This window comes from Triticum urartu, chromosome 2 (assembly GCF_003073215.2).
Source record: "Triticum urartu cultivar G1812 chromosome 2, Tu2.1, whole genome shotgun sequence".
In the NCBI taxonomy this organism is placed as follows: domain Eukaryota; kingdom Viridiplantae; phylum Streptophyta; class Magnoliopsida; order Poales; family Poaceae; genus Triticum; species Triticum urartu.
The window spans coordinates 563,254,887-563,275,416 of record NC_053023.1 but is presented as its reverse complement, the minus strand read 5'-3'; positions in this window follow the sequence as shown (position 1 = coordinate 563,275,416).

Here is a 20,530-nt window from a genome sequence, read left to right as displayed (position 1 = left end):
CCTGGCTTGTGGCTCTTTGTCTTTCTCGCTCGCTCGCCTCGTTTTCTCTCGCGGAGTCTCGTGAGGGAGGATCACGGGCGCCCTCGCGAGTGTTTTCTGCCCTGATAGTTTGGAGCTTTCCTATCCGTGTCCTCTGCAGGAGCACCCCTCCCAGTCTGTGCCCCACGGGCATCGCGACACGAGCGCAGGACCTGGGCCGATCGCCCCCACAGCTAAGACCATAAGTTACCCCTCCTACTGATCCTTGCAGGGCACGAAGCGCACGAGGAGGCCACGGCCTTGGGAGGCGAGGACCGTGCCAAGCCCCACCGAGCTAAAATAGTTCCCGCACATGGGAGCGCGGCGCGAAAACATGGTGCAGAAATAGCGGAAACAGCGTGATGGTTAAACAGCAACAGTTCTAATACACCCCCGCGAGGCCCTACAATACTTACTATTTTTGCGCAGGATAAGAAAGAAAACAAAACGGGCGCGATTCGTCCTGCGCCAACCCACAGCGAAGGCTCGAGCTGCTCCTGGGGCTTAGGCGGATCCCTCCTCTCCCTTCACCGGGGCGCGACGACGGGCTGACCCGCTACCTTTGCCCAAGTGGGCGCGACGGCGAGGAGGCTGGTCATGGCCACCGCTGGAGCAGCTGCTGCCTGAGAGGGGGTCGCCGAAGCTCGGCAAGCCCCGAGCACCGCTGCCTGTACGCCAGTCGCCATCTTCATCCTGGTCAGAGCCAGGGCTGTGCAGGCGGTCGCGGTCGTCGTCTTCAGGGCAACACCCGGCACGGCGACCGTCTTCCCCGAACACCCTCACGTAGAGGGTGGCGTCGCCATCAAACTTGAAGTACAGGGTGCACCACCGGCTCAGGCCACGCGCGCGGGCAAATATCTGCCAGTCGCGTGTTAGAGGCCCGTTCCCAGAAACGGAAACCTCCAGCGACGCCCAGGAGGCCCTGCTGCAGCACCCGTCTGTCTGGAGCCAGAAGCCGCACCAGGCGCTGGCCGGCAGTTCATCTACGAAGAAACGGGGGAGCTGGAGCCTAGTGCTGGATGGGTCTGCCGACCACACGACGAACACCGGCAGCACCTCCGTAGAGCGAAAGTGTGGCCTAGGGGGGCGCACACCCACGGTGTGCCCCCCGTCGGCAACCGGGCACTCACCACCGCACCGGGAACCGCCTCCATGGCCGCGGGAGGCCACCACGGGACCGTGGTATACTTGTGAGGGCGGCCTCAGCCACGCTTGGCCGGAGGGGAGTCAGGCCCAGTCTGGGGGGCCTTTCCTTTCTCCGCGGTTGAGAATCTCTTTGGAGCCATGGGAGCGACGAGTAATCAAGAAGAAAGAAAGGAGCAGCAAGGAGGGACGGGCCGAAGGGGGTCGCCCAGCCCCGTACTTATAGCCGGAGGAGGCCAACCGCCATGCACCACGATCGCAGGTAATCATGACCGATTTCTCTGCATGCAGGGACTTATCAAGTCATGCGGTCGCCGAGGCATCGTGGGGAAGCGCAGTCGCCCACGCCCAATCAACCGCCACGCGGCGCCCAAGGCCGCAGGCTGTTAGGGCCCGCGGCGCTTCATGCTTGCCCATTCGCTTCTCTGCTAAGCCAAGCCCGCGCGCGCCTTGGGCCCGGGGGCTACTGTCGGTGTTCCGGGAACGGGGGTCCCTAGACTTGCTTGCCTGCAGCCTGCAGCGTGGCTCAAGCGGGAGCCCAGCGCGGCCCATCTTCATCAGCTCAAGCTCAAAGACCCTCGCGAGGGGCCAAGCCTCGCGGGGCGGACGACAGGAAGCTTCCTCAGAGGCAGCCTCATTAGGCAGGCTCGCGAGGAGGCGGAGAGATCAAGGCAGGGGTACCTCGCAAGGAACCCATGACGCAAGCCATGACGATCGAGACCAGGCGGGCGCCGGCCTGCGCAGTGTCCTTGTTTCCCCTTTGGTGCAAAGGGGGCAAGCACAGGCCAAGGCATCAGGCAAAGGTTACCATTCCGGTGCAACGAGACCAAGACCAGCCAAGCGGCAGGACGGAGGTCGCCGTGGAGCCCAAGACGGCGTCATCGTCAGTGCCTTTGGCAGCCGAAGACCACCTTTGGTCAGGATAACTTGTACTACATGTTCCCCTTCGAAATGGCCAATTGTTGGCGCCCTTCCCGCTCATTATTTGGGGAGAGTCCCAGGGCCTCTATAAATAGAGCTAGCTACCACAGAGTAGGGGGAGACCCCCGGAGAGATCTGGTAGAACCCAAGCAGAGAGAGAGAGGTGACTGAACTCACCCTAGCAGTTCATCGCACCAGCTCAAAAACACCTCTCGCGAGGCTGTTCTTCCCTTGTACTGTCCATCATCAGCCCCAGAGGCAATCCACACCACACACTGGAGTAGGGTATTACACCACAACGGTGGCCCGAACCAGTATAAACATCGTGTCTCTTGTGTTGTTCATCATTTTCATCTTAGTTCGCACGAGAGGATCGGACGTAGATCAGTAGGGGAGAGATCTCCGTGCGCACCCCAGTGTTCGAACCTCAAGGGTCTGCCGGAACCCGAAACCCGACAGTGTTCTTGCTTCGGGTAGGGCCGGGAGACGAGTACGTGATCGAGGAACCTATTGAGTATGCTAACGAGGATCAAGCTTTCGTCAACTCTGAGAACTTTGCAGGCAAGATGACCATACCCTCGAAATCACTTCTATCTTTGCTTGCTAGTTGATCGCTCTATTGCTATGCCGCGATACCTACCACTTGCTATATCATGCCTCCCATATTGCCATGTCAAGCCTCTAACCCACCTTTCCTAGCAAACCGTTGTTTGGCTATGTTACTGCTTTGCTCGGCCCTTCTTATAGTGTTGCTCGTTGCAGGTGAAGTTGAAGTTTGTTCCATGTTGGAACATGGTTTTTGTTGGGATATCATTATTATCTCTTATTTACTTTAATGCATCTATATACTTGGTAAAGGGTGGAAGGCTCGGCCTTATTCTTGGTGTTTTGTTCCACTCTTGCCGCCCTAGTTTCTGTCATACCGGTGTTATGTTCCTTGATTTTGTGTTCCTTATGCGGTTGGGTGTTATGGGAACCCCTTGACAGTTCGCCTTGAATAAAACTCCTCCAGCAAGGCCCAACCTTGGTTTTACCATTTGCCACATAAGCCTTTTCCCTTGGGTTCCGTGGACTCAAGGGTCATCTTTATTTTAAAACCCCTGGCCAGTGCTCCTCTGAGTGTTGGTCCAACCTGTCAGCCGCCGGTGGCCACCAGGGGCAACTCTAGGTTGGCCTGCCGGAATCTTGGACAATCCGGTGTGCCCTGAGAACGAGATATGTGCATCTCCTATCGGGATTCGTCGGCACATTCGGGCAGCTTTGCTGGTCTTGTTTTACCATCATCGAAATGTCTGGTAACCGGGATTCCGAGTCTGACCGGGTCTTCCTGGGAGAAGGAATATCCTTCGTTGACCATGAGAGCTTGTGATGGGATAAGTTGGGACACCCCTGCAGGGTTTGAACTTTCGAAAGTCGTGCCCGCGGTTATGGGCAGATGGGAATTTGTTAATATCCGGTTGTAGAAAACTTGACACTTAACTTAATTAAAATGAATCAACCGCGAATGTAGCCGTGATGGTCTCTTTTCGGCGAAGTCCGGGAAGAGAACACGGTCTCATGTTATGCTTGAACGTAAGTAGCTTCAGGATCACTTCTTGATCACTATTTAGCTTCTCGACCATGTTTTGCTTCTCTTCTCGCTCTCTTTTGCATAAGTTAGCCACCAGATATGCTAGTGCTTGCTGCAGCTCCACCTCACGACCCCTTTCCTACCTTTAAGCTTAAATAGTTTTGATCGCGAGGGTGTGAGATTGTTGAGTCCCCGTGACACACAAATACTTCCAAACATATGCAGGTGCCGATGATGCCAGTGCAGGGGACGCTACCGAACTCAAGTGGGAGTTCGACGAGGATTCGGGTCGTTACTATGCTTCTTTTCCGGATGATCAGTAGAGGAGCCCAGTTGGGGCGATCGGGGATCTAGCATTTGGGGTTGTCCTTCTTTATTTTGGTTCCGTAGTCGGACCTGGATTGTATTCTGGATGATGTATGGTATATTTATGTATTGTGTGAAGTGGCGATTGAAAGGCAACTCTTTATCCCTTTCTTATTCAGTACATGGGATGTGTAAAGATTACCCCTCTTGCGACATGCCTACCATGCGGTTATGCCTCTAAGTCGTGCCCCGACACATGGGAGATATAGCCGCATCGTAGGTGTTACATCCACATACTCAACTATCATTTAGTCTTTCACAATTGGTAACACTCACGCAATATTTATGGGTATGAAGTTTTAATCGGACACAGAGAAAGATAGGGGCTTATAGTTTTGCCTCCCAACCTTTTACCTCAAGGGTAATGTCAACAATAATAGTTCATGAAAACGCACATCCAATTAGCTATATATATCAGGATCTTTCCAACACACAGTGCTTACCAAAGGATAAAATGTAAAAAGGAAAGGTGAAGATCACCATGACTCTTGTATGAAGTATAAGGCAAGAATAAAAGATAGGCCCTTCGCAGAGGGAAGCAGAAGTTTTCATGTGCTTTTATGGTTGGATGCACGAAATCTTAATGCAAAATAACGTCACTTTATATTGCCACTTGTGATATGGACCTTTATTATGCAGTCTGTCGCTTTTATTTCTTCCACATCACAAGATCGTATAAAGCTTATTTTCTCCACACTGATAAATCATACATATTTAGAGAGAAATTTTTATTGCTTGCAACAATGACAACTTACTTGAAGGATCTTACTCAATCCATAGGTAGATATGGTGGACTCTCATGGCAAAACTGGGTTTAAGGATATTTGGAAGCACAAATAGTATTTCTACTTTGTGCAAAGAATTTGGCTAGCATGAGAGGAAAGGCAAGCTCAACATGTTGGATGATCCATGACAATATAATTTATTTCGGATGTAAGAAAGCATAACCAATTACGTTGTCTTCCTTGTCCAACCTCAACTTTTTAGCATGTCATCTTTTAATGAGTGCCCACAATCATAAAAGATGTCCAAGATATATAGTATATTTATATGTGAAAACCTCTCTTTGTTTATTACTTCCTATTAATTGCAACGATGACCAAAACTATGTTTGCCAACTCCCAACAACTTTTATTCATCATACTCTCTATATGTGAAGTCATTACTCTCGATAAGATCCATATGATCTCTTTAATTCTTTTTATTCTTTCTCTTCGCTTTTATTTTTATTCCCTCCAGATCATGGCAAGATAATCAGGCCCTTGACTCATAACTAATCTTTATTATATATAGCTCACGGACTCGATTACATAGAAGGATCATAAAGCAAAACTCAAACTAGATCATACTAAAACTTTATTCTACTAGATCAAGATATAACCAAAAGGACCGAACTAAGAAAACGGTAAAGATAAAAGTGTGATGGTGATACGATACCGGGGCACCTCCCCCAAGCTTGGCAGTTGCCAAGGGGAGTGCCCATACCCAATACTCAGTTCTTCTTTGTTGGTGGAGAAGATGATGGTGATGATGGATAGTCGCACATCGAGCATAGGAGATCCTCCAATTTGCGGATAATGCCCTTGAGTGCGATGATATGCTCCTTCAACAAAATATTTTCACTTGTGAGATACTTGTTTTGAATGCGAGCTAACTCAATCATCTTGAAAGCTTCAATCTCCGTTGGGGTAAGGAGATTGTGATGAGGTTGAAGGATGTCTTCGTCTTCTACTGTCGGAACTTGATCCCCCATGGCCTTCTTGATCCCAGCATCCTTGTTGATCTCCTCGGGTTCTTCTCTCTTCAGCTCTATCTTCATTAGCCAAGCATCGTTGCCCTCATTGTTGGAGGAGGGAGACGACATGATGCCTGACCTTGACAACCCTGGCGGAAAACAGCTCGAAACAAAAAAGGAGATATTTGCGTGGTACGGTGATCAAAACCTTCGGGGGATTATATAATGAATTTTTACCAACCAAAAGAAGTATCGTGTAAGAAAATGGAGTCCGAAGAGCACACGAGGTGCCCACGAGGCAGGGGCACGCCCAGGGGGGTAGGGCGCGCCCTCCACCCTCTTGGATGCCTCGTGTACTTCCCGGGCTACTTCTTATTTTCCTATTTTCTCAAATATACCAAAACGGAGAAAGATTGCTATTAGAACTATTTTGGAGTCGGTTTACTTACCGTACCACATACCTCTTACTTTTCGGAGTCTGAAACATTCTGGAAAGTGTCCCTTATGTATTCCTCCGGGGTTACGGTTTCAATAACATTAGTTTCAACATTTATGGGATTACCTGAGATATAATGTTTGATTCTTTGACCGTTCACCACCCTCGAATTTGTGCCTTCGAAGTTGTTGATTTTTATGGCACCGGAACGATAGACCTCCTCGATGACGTAAGGACCTTCCCATTTAGAGAGGAGTTTTCCTACAAAAAATCTTAAATGGGAGTTGTATAACAATACATAATCACCTACATTAAACGCACGTTTTTTGTCCCTTTGTCATGCCATCTTTTAACTTTTTCTTTAAACAGTTTTGACATGGAATTGTCACGGCAGATGTCCTAGTGTGAGGACTTAGTCATGAGGCCAACGCATCTATGTAGTAGCTTGAAGGGGTTGGTTGGAATCGAGAGACACAAGGTTCAACCCAGGTTCGGCCCCTCACAGTGGAGGTAAAAGCCTACATCGTGCTTCATTGATATTGATGATGATGATCACAACTACACGGGTGCTCTAAATCGAGAGCTCTAGACTTGTTTGTCTAACCCTAACTTATCAAACTTGTGGAACTTGTCCTCTTGGGGTGCCCTGCCCCTCCTTATATATGTTGAAGGGGCGGCTTACATGACTAGTCCTATTAGGATTAGGATTACTCTATTACAAGTGGAGTCCTAGTCTTGCTTCCTTTATAAGAGAATATTCCTTATGATTTCCTCTTAAGCCGGTCTACCATAACGTAAGTCGGCCTTCCTTGAACCGCCTACTGGGCCTCCGGGTCTTGTCGCTCCTCTAACCCACTGGTCGGGTCATCAATGAGACACCTGGCTCGGCCGGTTCATCAGTGAGTGGAGAGATCCGGGCGCGTCACTTAGTGAGTCGCCAAGCCGGGGCGGGTCACCAGTGAGTCGCCAAGTCCGGCCGGGTCATACCGCGGGGTATATCCCCGACATTAGCCCCGGTTTAATTTGGATTTATCCATGTTAAACTAATCCTACAAAATAAACACAAGAACAAATTTGACAGGTTGTGCTCCGGGTTAAAAAATTCTTGTAAGCTGGCACCTGATCATCGTTAAGTCCTTGTTATTTCCTTGTTGATATCTACATGTCCATGATCTCATAGAAAATCTCCCTTAGCAGATATGTTTCGACTTTGTCAATGTAAAAAATCCAGATACTTCTTTTGAGAAATCCGGACCAATAGGCCATCTTCAGAGTCAATTTGCTGACATTGATATCTTGTAGAGAAATATTGTAAGAAATAATCCACTTGAATTGGCTTCCAAAGCGCTGGCTTAAAAATATTGGTCTTGAAATACTCATCTGACTTTCAGCCTGCTTGTAGAATTTTGCCGGTTTACCATTGCCAAAATATCCGGTTTGTAAATATTGATAGCACCGGGTCATAATTGTTGCCGACGCCGGGTCATAGTTATTGGTGACGCCGGGTCAATCTGGTTTACTCAAAACTGAGAATTTGAAGATTTTTCTCCCTTATACCCATATTACCTGTAGCCCCCAAGTCATGAGCAGAAACAAAGTGATGACTTAAGACTTGCTTCAATATAAATACTGTCACTTTGAAGAAATCCATGTTGTTCATATTAATCACTAGTAAAGACTGAATACTCCATATATGTAACCCCCAAGTGCTGGGTTGTCATGCTTGCAGCAACCTGGGACTTGTAATTGCCTTATACTCATAAAAACTTCAACCAGTGTAGCCCCCAAGGGCCGGGTCATTATGCAATAATGAGCAGGGATTTTATAAATATGATCATATAGATTTGAACAACAACGTGTAGCCCCCAAGGGCCGGCTCAGTAAGATAATATTGAGCTGGTACTTTATATATACTTCTTTGAAAAGAACATCATATGATGTAACCCCCATCATGGGGCTCGAACCCACATCCACAAGTTTAAGAGTTTTGTGCTTTACCAACTGAGCAGTGGACCCTTCAATATAATAGAATAAAACTTGTGTACCTTGAATTGTTGACAGGAACAACTGGTAGCCCCCAATGGTCGGCTCATTATGATGTGATGAGTCGGGTCTTCAATAAGGCCAGTAAAAATGAATTTGCATTAGCCCCCAAGTGCCATGGTGCATGCTGGCAGTGACATGGGACTTGCATATTTGATGTAATCTAAATTTGAATAATGTAGCCCCCAAGTGTCGGGTCGTAAGCCTGCAGTGACTCAGGACTATTCCTTCCACTTTAGAATAAATTATATCCACTGAGAAAATAATATTCATTGAGCTGAAACGACTTTGAAAACCTCAACCATAATATTGGTTATTGATAACCATAATAAAAATCCAACCATGTTGGCTATTAAAGATTTGAATAATATAATCCGGTTTGGAAAACCGATTCTTGTGATATTGAATCGTACTGCCGGTTTAGGATACATGTGCAGTAAGGGTGATAACCCAATCTTTAGAAGCCAAAACTTCCAAATGTTTATGATTGTCATATATGGCGACTTATCGTCAAAAGTCGATCCGGTTTAACAGAAACCACACATATATACTTCAGATATGAGCAAAAAGGTCTCAAGACAAAACCAAAGATTGTTTGCAAAAACTTAAACCAAATAAAAATCAAGGTTTCTGATTCGAATACGATCAGTAAACCGTTCCAAAGGGGTTAAGCTAGGATTCGAATACGATCATGTAGCCCCAGTGGCTTTAGCGTTGCGCCGATCAAGAGGGTACCGGCAGCTATGTTCTCTTTGGTTCGAATACGACCTATGTTTGAACAGGAAGCCCCCAAATGACCTTGAGAGGTTTTTAACGACCCTAATTCGAATACGATCCAAGTTGGACCCAAAAGGGGTTAAGCTATGATTCGAATAGGATCAAGAATCCCCCTAGTGAGTTTGGAAGTGTGTCGATCAAGAGGGTACCGACAGCTATGTTCTCTTTGGTTCGAATATGACCTATGTTTGAACAGGAAGCCCCCAAGTGACCATATAAATTTTGGCATCGCGCCGATCAAAAGGGTACCGACAGCTATGCTCGATGAGCAGGAAGCCCCCAAGTGACCATAATAAGGTAAGCCGTAAGGCAGGATACCCATGTTTGAACCGCACATCATGGCAGCAAGTTCTCTTTGGCAACCTTTAATTTTTCTAAGAACTCGAATCTTGGAAGAGATTAATTCTTCTTGAACCGGAACTTTAAACCGGATTTGAAAGCTTCAAAACTTTGTGGGATACAGATTGTCCTTGAGCCGGATTTGAGAAAAAGCTTTGTAAGAGACAAATTTACCTTGAACCAGATGTTCGAACCGGATTTGAGAGCTTCTAAGCTTTTCGGGAGAGAGATGTCTCTTGAACCGGATTTTAAACCGGAATCTTTATTTTGAGCCGGAAATTTTCTAACGGCCTTTAAGTTTTCACCAATATGGCGGTAGCCTCCGGGACCGGGTTATCGTCCCTCCAATTACCCGGAGTTCCCGAGTCATGTCATTGCAGCCCCCGAGTCTCAAGACGACTCGAGGAGTTGTCTTGAGATTCTCCATATTTAACCGTGATATAAACCGCCATGAATTATCCAATAGCTCGGTGATATAATAATCCCTTTTGGTAGTAGACAATTTGCCCTGCATTGGAAAACTTGCAAGCCAGAGTAATTGCTCTTTATAAAGAAAGCAACATATCATATAAAAATATAATGGATGGATTTCACCTGATATGTTAGGCCAAAAAATATCCACCGCGGAGTTGATGATCACCACGATGAAACTGAAATCAATCATGGGCGAGTCGGCCATGCGAGCAGACAGATGAATCGGCCGCGGCGTTGTAAGCCAGTGCGGATGGGGATAGTCAGCACCGGCGTTGTAAGCCGGTACGGACGGGCGAGTCGGCCGTGTGTTGAGGTAGACCGTCCTTTGCGCGCTTTATTGGGCAATGTGCATGGTCCTGACGAGTTGATGCGGACTGGACCACGGGAACGACGGCTTGCACGCATGTCCGTCGAGCAGCGTGGCATGAACGAATGCTAGTGCATGCACTCCATATCCGCGGTATAATGGCATAAAAAATTATCCTGCGTAAAAATATTACAGGGCAGAGTAGTTGTTCTTTGACAAAAACAATAAGTGTTAATATGATAAATTTAGATGGATATCACCTGATTTGTTCGGACGACGGATGATCCATTCATCACGACAGAGCCGGCTCAAACAGACCAGCGACTCAATATAGTTCCGGTGGTTCGGGCAGATGGAACAAGTCCGGGGCGGCTCATAGCGGCAAGGTGAGACCGCAGTTACACCGGGTCAAGCGACATGAAGCGGCCGAAACGGCTTATCACGACTAGCGAGGGCGGTCAGCAAAGACGGCCGCAACATCAAAGGTAGCACAGATAGCTGAGTCGGCCGCGGCATTGTAAGCCGGTGCGGACGGGCGAGTCGATCGCAGGCGTGGTAAGCCGCGCGGACGGGTGAGTCAACCACGTCGTGTTGATGTAGTAAAGAATTGTCCTGCCTCAAAAACATCACAAGCCGGAATAATTGTTCCTTGACAAAAACAATATGTACTAATAGAATAGTCCTTAGATGGATATCACCTGATGTATTCTGTGGGTGAAGAGGCCTGCGGCGATCCGAAGCCTGCTCCTGCGGCTCGGAGACAGTGTGATTTTGTGCCCCATAACCAACTCTCCCTCTGGGTCGTGGCTGGTTCGACCATTTTTTTTAAACGTGCTAGCAATCCGGCTTAGATCGGTGTACTCTGCTGTGTAGCAACTTTTTGCAACTAGTGATATGCCTCGGCGGCCGTGACATCTTGTTTTTGGTCTTCCTAAGAGGAGTCAATGACCGGTCAAATCTTTTTTCGAAGCTAATGACCGGTCAAATATGGAGTTGTTTGTTTGGCCTCCTGAGTTGATGCCTCCGTACGTTGTTGTTTTGCCGCAGCATGACGAGGCCGTAGCGGCAAAGGCGGGCCGGCTCGTGGCAGCGGCAGGCGATGACACTCGCGACCCGTGACGGGAACCGAGTCGGTTTAGTAGCGGCCACAAGAACGGCCCGGCCCAAGACAGCAGCTGAAGCAGTGCGAGGTGGCGGCTCAGTCGAGGCCAGCAGAGATGACGCCAGCTCAGGCTGCATCGAGGAGCGTGACGAAACCAAAACAAAAAACTTGCGAGATGTCTCTGTTTCCTACCATGACACACCAAAAAGATCGATCCGACTTCCCATTGATGATCGTCCGGCTGTCTGAATCGGAATAACTTGTTGATTTGCTCAATATAGTAAGCTGAGAAAAGTCCGATCCGTATCGTACTAGTAGCTTCATATGGTAGATTCACTAAACTTGCTCGAAATCCGTGCCAAGGTAATAATTCCCTTGTGGTTGGCTGCCATTGATCCCACAGTTCTGTACATGGACAGATCCCATTGACTTTGTTTTGGCTATTCTTTCCGTCACGTCTGTCTTTCATTGATATGATGATCAGGCCTGGATCCAACCCTCGGTTTTGCTGCAAATTGAATTGAACCGATGACTTGTATTTTCCTTCAACAGATACGCATCTGGTCTCGTGCACTGGCGCATAAACGCTACCCTAATTTTATTATCTGAAATCTTGTATATATCTCTTTGACTGATCGTTTATGATGTTATCTTCTGCGCTGGCTCTTTTTCATCTGGCTTATCGCGAGCTTCTCGATCCCATGAAGAAATCCCTCCAAGAACTCAACACCACCGTACGCAGGCCCCACAGTGGGCGCCAACTGTCGTGGAATTATCACGGCAGATGTCCTAGTGTGAGGACTTAGTAGTGAGGCCAACGCATCTATGTAGTAGCTTGAAGGGGTTGGTCGGAATCGAGAGACGCAAGGTTTTACCCAGGTTCGGCCCCTCGCAGTGGAGGTAAAAGCCTACATCTTGCTTCATTGATATTGATGATGATGATCACAATTACACGGGTGCTCTAACTCGAGAGCTCTAGACTTGTTTGTCTAACCCTAACTTATCAAACTTGTGGAACTTGTCCGCTTGGGGTGCCCTGCCCCTCCTTATATATGTTGAAGGGGCGGCTTACATGACTAGTCCTATTAGGATTAGGATTACTCTATTACAAGTGGAGTCCTAGCCTTGCTTCCTTTATAAGAGAATATTCCTTATGCTTTCGTCTTAAGTCGGCCTACCATAACGTAAGCCAGCCTTTCTTGAACCGCCTACTGGGCCTCCGGGTCTTGTCGCTCCACTAACCCACTGGTCGGGTCATCAATGAGACACCTGGCTCGGTCGGGTTATCAGTGAGAGGAGAGATCCGGGCGGGTCACTTAGTGAGTCGCCAAGCTGGGGCGGGTCACCAGTGAGTCGCCAAGTCTAGCCGGGTCATACCGCGGGGTATATCCCCGACAAGTTTGGCATTCTCATAGGCCTGGTTCTCCATTCATCAAGTGATCTAATGTCAAAAAGCCTCTTCTCACCGGCAAGTTTGAAATCATAATTGAGCTCTTTAATGGCCCAATATGCCCTATATTCTAGTTTGAGAGGTAAGTGACAAGATTTTTCATATACCATTTTATATGGAGACACACCCATAGGATTTTTATATGTAGTTCTATAAGCCCATAATGCATCATCAAGTTTTTTGGAACAATTCTTTCTAGATCTATTAACAATCTTTTGCAAAATTAACTTAAGCTCTCTATTGCTTAGTTCTACTTGACCACTAGACTGTGGATGATATGGAGATGCAATTCTATGATTAACATCATACTTAGCAAGCATTTTACGAAAAGCACCATGAATAAAATGTGAACCAACATCAGTCATTAAGTATCTAGGGACTCCAAACCTCGGAAAAATAACTTCTTTAAGCATCTTAATAGAGGTGTTATGATCATCACTACTAGTTGCAATAGCTTCTACCCACTTAGTAACGTAATCAACAGCAACTAAAATATATGTATACCCATTAGAGGAAGGAAACAGTCCCATATAATCAAAACCCCAAACATCAAATGGTTCGATAACAAGTGAAAAATTCATAGGCATTTCTTGACGTCTACTAATATTACCAATTATTTGACATTCATCACAGGGCAAGACAAACTTACGGGCATCTTTGAAGAGAGTAGGCCAATAAAAACTGAATTGCAATACCTTATGTGAAGTTCTATCTCCAGCATGGTGTCCTCCATAAGCCTCGGAGTGACACTTGCATAGGATCTGCTCCTATTCATGCTCAGGTACACAATGTCTAATAACACCATCTACTCCTTCTTTATAAAGGTGTGGGTTATCCCAGAAGTAATGTCTTAAATCAGAGAAAAACTTTTTCTTTTGCTGGTATGTGAAACTAGGTGGTATAAATTTAGCAACAATATAATTAGCATAATCAGTATACCATGGAGCAGTACGAGAAGCATTTATGGCAGCTAGTTGTTCATCAGGAAAGCTATCATCAATAGGTTGTGGGTCATCAAGAACATTCTCTAACCTAGACAAGTTGTCTACAATGGGGTTCTCAGCTCCCTTTCTATCAATAATATGCAAACCAAATTCTTGTAGCAAGAGGACCCATCTAATAAGTGTAGGTTTAACATCTTTCTTTTCCATAAGATATTTAATAGCAGCATGATCAGTGTGAACAGTTACTTTAGAATCAACAATATAAGGTCTGAACTTATCACAAACAAATACAACTGCTAAAAATTCTTTTTCAGTAGTAGCATAATTTCTTTGGGCACTCTCTAGAGTTTTACTAGCATATTGGATAACATTTAATTTCTTATCAACTCTTTGTCCTAGAACAGCACCTACAGCATAATCACTAGCATCACACATAATTTCAAAGGAAAAATTTCAATCAGGAGGCTGAACAATAGGTGCAAAAATCAAAGCTTTCTTAAGTATTTCAAATGCTTCTAACAATCATCATCAAAGACAAAAGGAACATATTTTGTAAGAGATTAGTCAGAGGCCTAGAAATTTTAGAGAAGTCCTTAATGAACCTCCTATAAAAACCGTCATGACCAAGTAAACTTCTTATACCTTTAATGTCCTTAGGACACGACATCTTTTCAATAGCATCAACTTTAGCTTTATCAACTTCAATACCTCTTTCAGAAATTTTATGCCCCAAGACAATACCTTTGTTAACCATAAAGTGGCACTTCTCCCAATTCAAGATAAGATTAGTTTCTTCACATCTCTGCAAAACTCGATCAAGGTTGCTCAAGCAATCATCAAAAGAAGTACCATATACAGAAAAATCATCCATGAATACCTCAACAATCTTTTCACAGAAGTCACAGAATATAGCAGACATACATCTTTGAAAGGTAGCAGGTGCATTGCATAAACCAAAAGGCATACATCTATAAGCAAAGGTACCGAAAGGGCAAGTAAAAGTTGTCTTTTCTTGATCCTCTTTTGACACAGGTATTTGAGAGAAACCAGAATAACCATCTAGAAAGCAAAAATGTGTATGTTTGGATAATCTTTCTAGCATTTGATCAATAAAAGGTAAAGGGTAATGATCCTTTTTAGTAGCTTTATTTAATTTGCAAAAATCAATTACCATTCTATAACATGTAACAATTCTTTGTGGGATCAATTCATCTTTATCATTAGGAACAACAGTAATACCTCCCTTCTTAGGGACACAATGGACACAACTTACCCACTAACTATCAGCAACGAGATAAATTATACCTGCCTCCAAAAGCTTTAGTATTTCTTTTCTTACCACTTCTTTCATCTTAGGATTTAACCGTCGTTGGTGATCAACAACCATTTTCGCGTCTTTCTCCAATTTTATTTTGTGCTGGCATAGAGTGGGACTAATGCCCTTAAGATCATTGTAGCGACCAGACCTCAAACGGTCCGATCTTTGTGCTTCAGTGTCATCCCTGGATCAGTAATGCTGACACACACAGTACTTGAAGGATTTATAACAGAGTAGCAATCACACACTTATTACAACGAGTGTCTCAAAAGAGAACTTATTACAAATAATATGGCTTAAGGCCATCTAATAACGATAACAGTGGAAGTCTTGGAAGATAAGTGAGTACATCAACTCCAATGGCATCACTGAGTATAGAACCACGACCTAAAGGCACCTTACTCGTCGTCTGAAAAGTCTGCAACATGAACGTTGCAGCCCGAAAACGGGTCAGCACATGGAATATGCTGGCAATGTAACACATAGAGAGTAATGAACAGAAACAGGCTATACTACATGCATATATGGCTGGTGGAAAGCTCTATGGTTACAGTTTTGCGTAAAACCAGGTTTTCCCTACTACAAAGGAATACATTTTATTTAACTATCATGGTGGTTGTTGAACATTGAGAAGATAGACATCCTCTCAATCCCAATTAAGCATTATCATTAAAACCCAACAATATTAATTAAATTAACATGATGAGATTCACATGATAATCCAAGTACTAGATACTCAAGTTGTCCATAACCGGGGACACGGCTAACCATGATTAGTTTATACACTCTGCAGAGGTTTGCGCACTTTTCCCCACAAGACTCGATCTCCTCCGTTGTATTTCTCGCACTGCATGATGTTTGAGAAACGGATGACTGAGACATAGTCTTTCAGAAGCGCTAGCACCTTACGATCGGGTAGACCGTTACACCTACTTTCCCCTACATCTGCTAGTCTACCACTGTAAGAGTTCGCACGACTTAATCAAATATGCTAGAGCCCATAGTAGCTTGTGGCTGCACACGGCAGTTTCTAGCATGAATAATCTCATGATCCCTTTGAGCCTGGGTGGCGGTCCATAAAGAAAAGCAGGCAATCACTGGAATACCCAGGTGCCTCAATCCACCCAGATGTGTATTAAAGTTGCCACCTTAAATAAACCATCAATTAACAATCTCACATCTGTCATGGATACACTCACCCAATCCACGTCTACTAGCATAGCATGGCAATATAAGCAAACGTAGAAGTAACTCCCAAGGGTTTGATAATAAAACAGGTAATAGGTACTACCTCATCTACATCCCAAAACCCAAAATTTAATTAGATCCTAATCATGCAATGTTTGAGGATTGATCTAATGCAATAAAACTGGGTAGTAAGAGGTATGATCAAAGTGTTACTTGCCTTGCTGATGATCCGTGAAACCTAGAGATTCGAAGTAGCAAGCGGCACACTCCTGGTACTCTAACGCAAACAAACAAACAAGCATACAATAAGTACTCATCTAATGCACGGGTAAAACTCAAATAAGAGATCTAACCAGAAAGTTCAACTTAAGAACTCCGATTTGCAAAAATAAACAAAACAAACGAAGAGACGGAAGGCAAACGGCAAAAGAAACGAGCTTCGTTTACTAATCTGGATCTAAGTCAAATTTTACAGAAGCAAAAACTTGTTTGAGTTGGTTAAACGGAAAGATGGTTTTGAGACGAAACTCTAGGCGCTTGAATCGCCTGATTCCGATAAACGAGCGAAAAGTTAAACTAAAACGAACATCGGATCTGAAATCACGATAAAAAATAATCGCGGAAATTCCGAGAAAAAGAAAAATGACGAACATGCTAACGAACGAACGTTCGCTGTCTGCGGCTAAACGATGAATACCGTTCGTAAAATCGAACGAAAAAGCGGTCGTTCGCTAAATAACTAAACCGAAGAAAATAAAATAAACCGAACCGGATCTAAAAAACGGATCTAGGTTTTTGAAAAAAAACGATCGGTTTTCTTTGCGAAAACTGAGGCACCGGCGGTTACCTCGGGCGGCTCCGGCGAGACGACGGCGGCGGCGGCGCGGCTCCGGTGCGACGGCAGGTGGCGGCGAGGCGAGGGGCGGCGGCGGCGGCGCATGGATCGAGGTGAGCGACGGCTAGGGTTTCGGGGCTGGGGCGGCTTGGCTCGGGCCCTCGCGGCTTTAAAGGCCGGCTGGGCCAAGTGTCCTAGTCGGACACGGCCCGGTTAGGTCGGTTCTTTTTTTTAATAATTTAACATGCAGAAAAAGAAAGAAAAGAAATACTAAACGGACTCCAAAAATCCCGAAATAAAGTTTCCCCGACTTCTAAAATCAAGCCGGACAAAGTGAACATTTATTTAGGGCCTAAATGCAATTTTGAAAAACGCGCATTTTTTCTAAATTTAAATAAAACAGCGGAAAAACTCCAAAATAAAATCTTATTTTATTTTTCTATTAAATCCTCAATATTTATTTATTTGGGGAAAGTCATTTTATTCCCTCTCACTAATTTTTATAATTGAAATAATTGAAGATAAAATAATTAAATCAAATGATCCTATTTTCAAAATTTGAGAAAACCCCAAATATGAAAATAATGAAATCCCCAACTCTCTCCATGGGTCCTTAAGTTGCGTAGGATTTCTAGGATCTAGCCAAAATGCAATAAAATATGATATGCAATGATGATCTAATGTATAACATTCCAAATTGAAAATTTGGGATGTTACAAACCTACCCCCATTAAGATGAATCTCGCCCTCTAGATTCGGGTTGGCTAGAAAATAGGTGAGGGTGGTCCTTCAGCAAATCTTCCTCTCGCTCCCAGGTGGCTTCATCCTCGGTGTGGTGGCTCCACTGAACTTTACAAAACCTGATAACCTTGCTGCGGGTGACTCGACTGGCATATTCGAGAATCTTGACTGGTTTCTCCTCGTAGGTCAAATCACTATCCAATTGAATTGCTTCCAGCGGCATTGTATCTCTTAGCGGTATATCAGCCATCTCTGTGTGGCACTTTTTCAACTGGGAAACATGGAACACGTCGTGAACTCCTGATAATCCTTCGGGCAACTCCAGCTTGTAAGCAACTTCTCCCATACGCTCCAAAACTTTGTATGGTCCCACAAAACGTGGCGCTAACTTTCCCTTACTCCAAAGCGCTTAACTCCACGAAGTGGGGATACACGAAGATAAACTCTATCTCCGGCTTCATAAATCGTCTCCTTGCGTTTAGAATCTGCATAGCTCTTCTGCCTGGACTGGGCTACCTTGAGCCTATCACGAATCAACTTCACCTTCTGTTCAGACTCCTTAATCAAATCCGGTCCAAACAACTGGCGGTCTCCAACTTCGTCCCACGACAATCGTGTTCTGCACCTTCTTCCGTACAAAGCTTCAAAAGGGGCCATCTTCAAACTGGATTGATAACTGTTGTTGTAAGAGAACTCTGCATATGGCAAATTGTCGTCCCAACTAGATCCATAATCTAGCGCGCAAGTGTGATGCCCCCAGACCATTGCTCCAGGTGTCCTCCAGTTATTCGTTGTCGTTGCCATGTCATTTGCTTGCGTGTTGCTTTTCATCATGTCATCATCCGCATTGCATCATCATGTTTTCGAAACTTGCATTAGTCCGGGTCTCCCAGTTCCGTCTGTTGTCCGTTCTGAGCCCAGACACACTTGCACGCGCCCGCGGCATGTCCGAAATATTATTTTATAAGTGGCCGGAAAATTTTCTCGAAATGGGATGAAAGTTGGCATGTGGTGTTGTTATGTTGTTAGTAGGTCGCCTGCCAAGTTTCATCACATTCGGAGCTTGTTTGATACCCCAACCGTTAAACTATAGCGGCAATATAGCCGGTCTAACGTCGGACGTTTTCAGTCTCCGAAAACTGTTGCCGAGTTTCTCTCTCTTCTCTCCCACAGCCCTCGGCCTTCTACATAGTCACAATCATCCTACCTAGGCCTAGCTATCCCCCCCTCTCGATCGGATCCATCGGTCGCGATCAGAGGCTCTGAAACCCATCCTAACCCCCCTTGCCTCCGTGGCCTTTTGTCGGTATCCCTCTTTGCACAGTGCATCGAAACCCTTCGAAACCATGTCCGAAACTTCCCCGAACCCGAATCCACACGGTCATGACCAGTGGGTCCGGAACTATCCCGGGTTATCCTAAACATCATCTGTTCTTTGTTTAGACCACCCGAAGCCGTTCGATCAAAATCTAGAGGCTCTAATCCCCTCTCTTTTTAGCCACCTACTATAAATAGTAGCCAACCCTAAAATCTAGGGGATTTGTCCCTGTCGCCGCCGCACTATCTCCCACCTCAGTATCCTCCCCGAATCCAAAATCTCTCCTCGATTTTTCCAACCGGACCAACCCCCCCTCGTCGCCGCCAAATTCAACCGCAGGCAACCAACCACTACCTCCTCCCGGTCCACCCCTGCCAAGCTGCCATCGCCCTCCTCCTCTCCTTCCATGTCTCCTTTTTCTCTCATGATCTCTCTCTCTCTCTTCTTCACAGGAGCTTCGCCTGACTCCATGGCCGATGGCCTCCTCAAGCCCTGCGCCACCACGCACCTCCCTGGACCGATTCCGGTCGACCTGCGCCGCCTCCATCCATTCCAGTCGCCTCCATCTTCTCGGAGCGTCAAGTTCGCCACCGCCACTCCTCTGCATCTCGCCTCCGCCTCCCCTGTTTCTGCGAGCGCTCGTGGACGAGGGACGAGCCCCTGCCTCCTCGCCTCCCCGACTCGAACTGGCCCGAACCGGCCATCTCCGACGCCTCCTCGTCGGATCCCACACGTTAAGTCCGTCAGTCGCTGATGTCTTCCCGGTGATCTGCGTGCGCACCCCTGCCTCCTCTGCATCGCGCCGGTGTGCCTGATCTCTTCGTCAGGCTGTTCTCCCTACTTCTACGTGCGCAGATGACCAACGCCAAGTCTCTGCGCCCCGGTCTCGTCCCTGCCACCAGGTCGCCGCTCCGCCGTCGAACACCAAGCGGCCGCCGCGTCGGGCCCCTGCCTGAATGCTTCGACCTGATGCTGTTCCCTTTCTTCAGAAACAGGCAGAACAACCACCCGCCCCGCTCGATCGGTTGACAACACCTCCACGCGCCTGGGCCGCCTCCTTTCCCTTCGTTGACCGAGGCCCAGTCCACACATCGCCGATCTGGGCCGGGGCCCGTGGTGAGCAGCACCCGAGCCCCCCCTGCACTATTGGGTTGCCCAGTTTCGGCCCGTGACTTATTTTTTCCTGCTGCAATTTTGTCTTTTTCCAGTGTTCTACAGTTTTGCAGATCAGCCCCTAAACTTCATGCATATAATAACTTAATAACCGTGCATCAGATTAAAACAAACTTAATATGAAAGTTGCTTAGAATTTTGTGTAGTTTCATATTATGTCTTTTTCATCCATGTTTAAAATGCTTAAGATGTTGTTTGTTTAAATTTGCTTAAATAACTTGCTAAAACGATTTCTTTCATAACTAAATAATCGTAGCTCCAAACCTAACAAACTTTATATGTAAATGGGGTAGAAAAATGCCTAGTTTAACATGGTGGATTTACTTTGCATG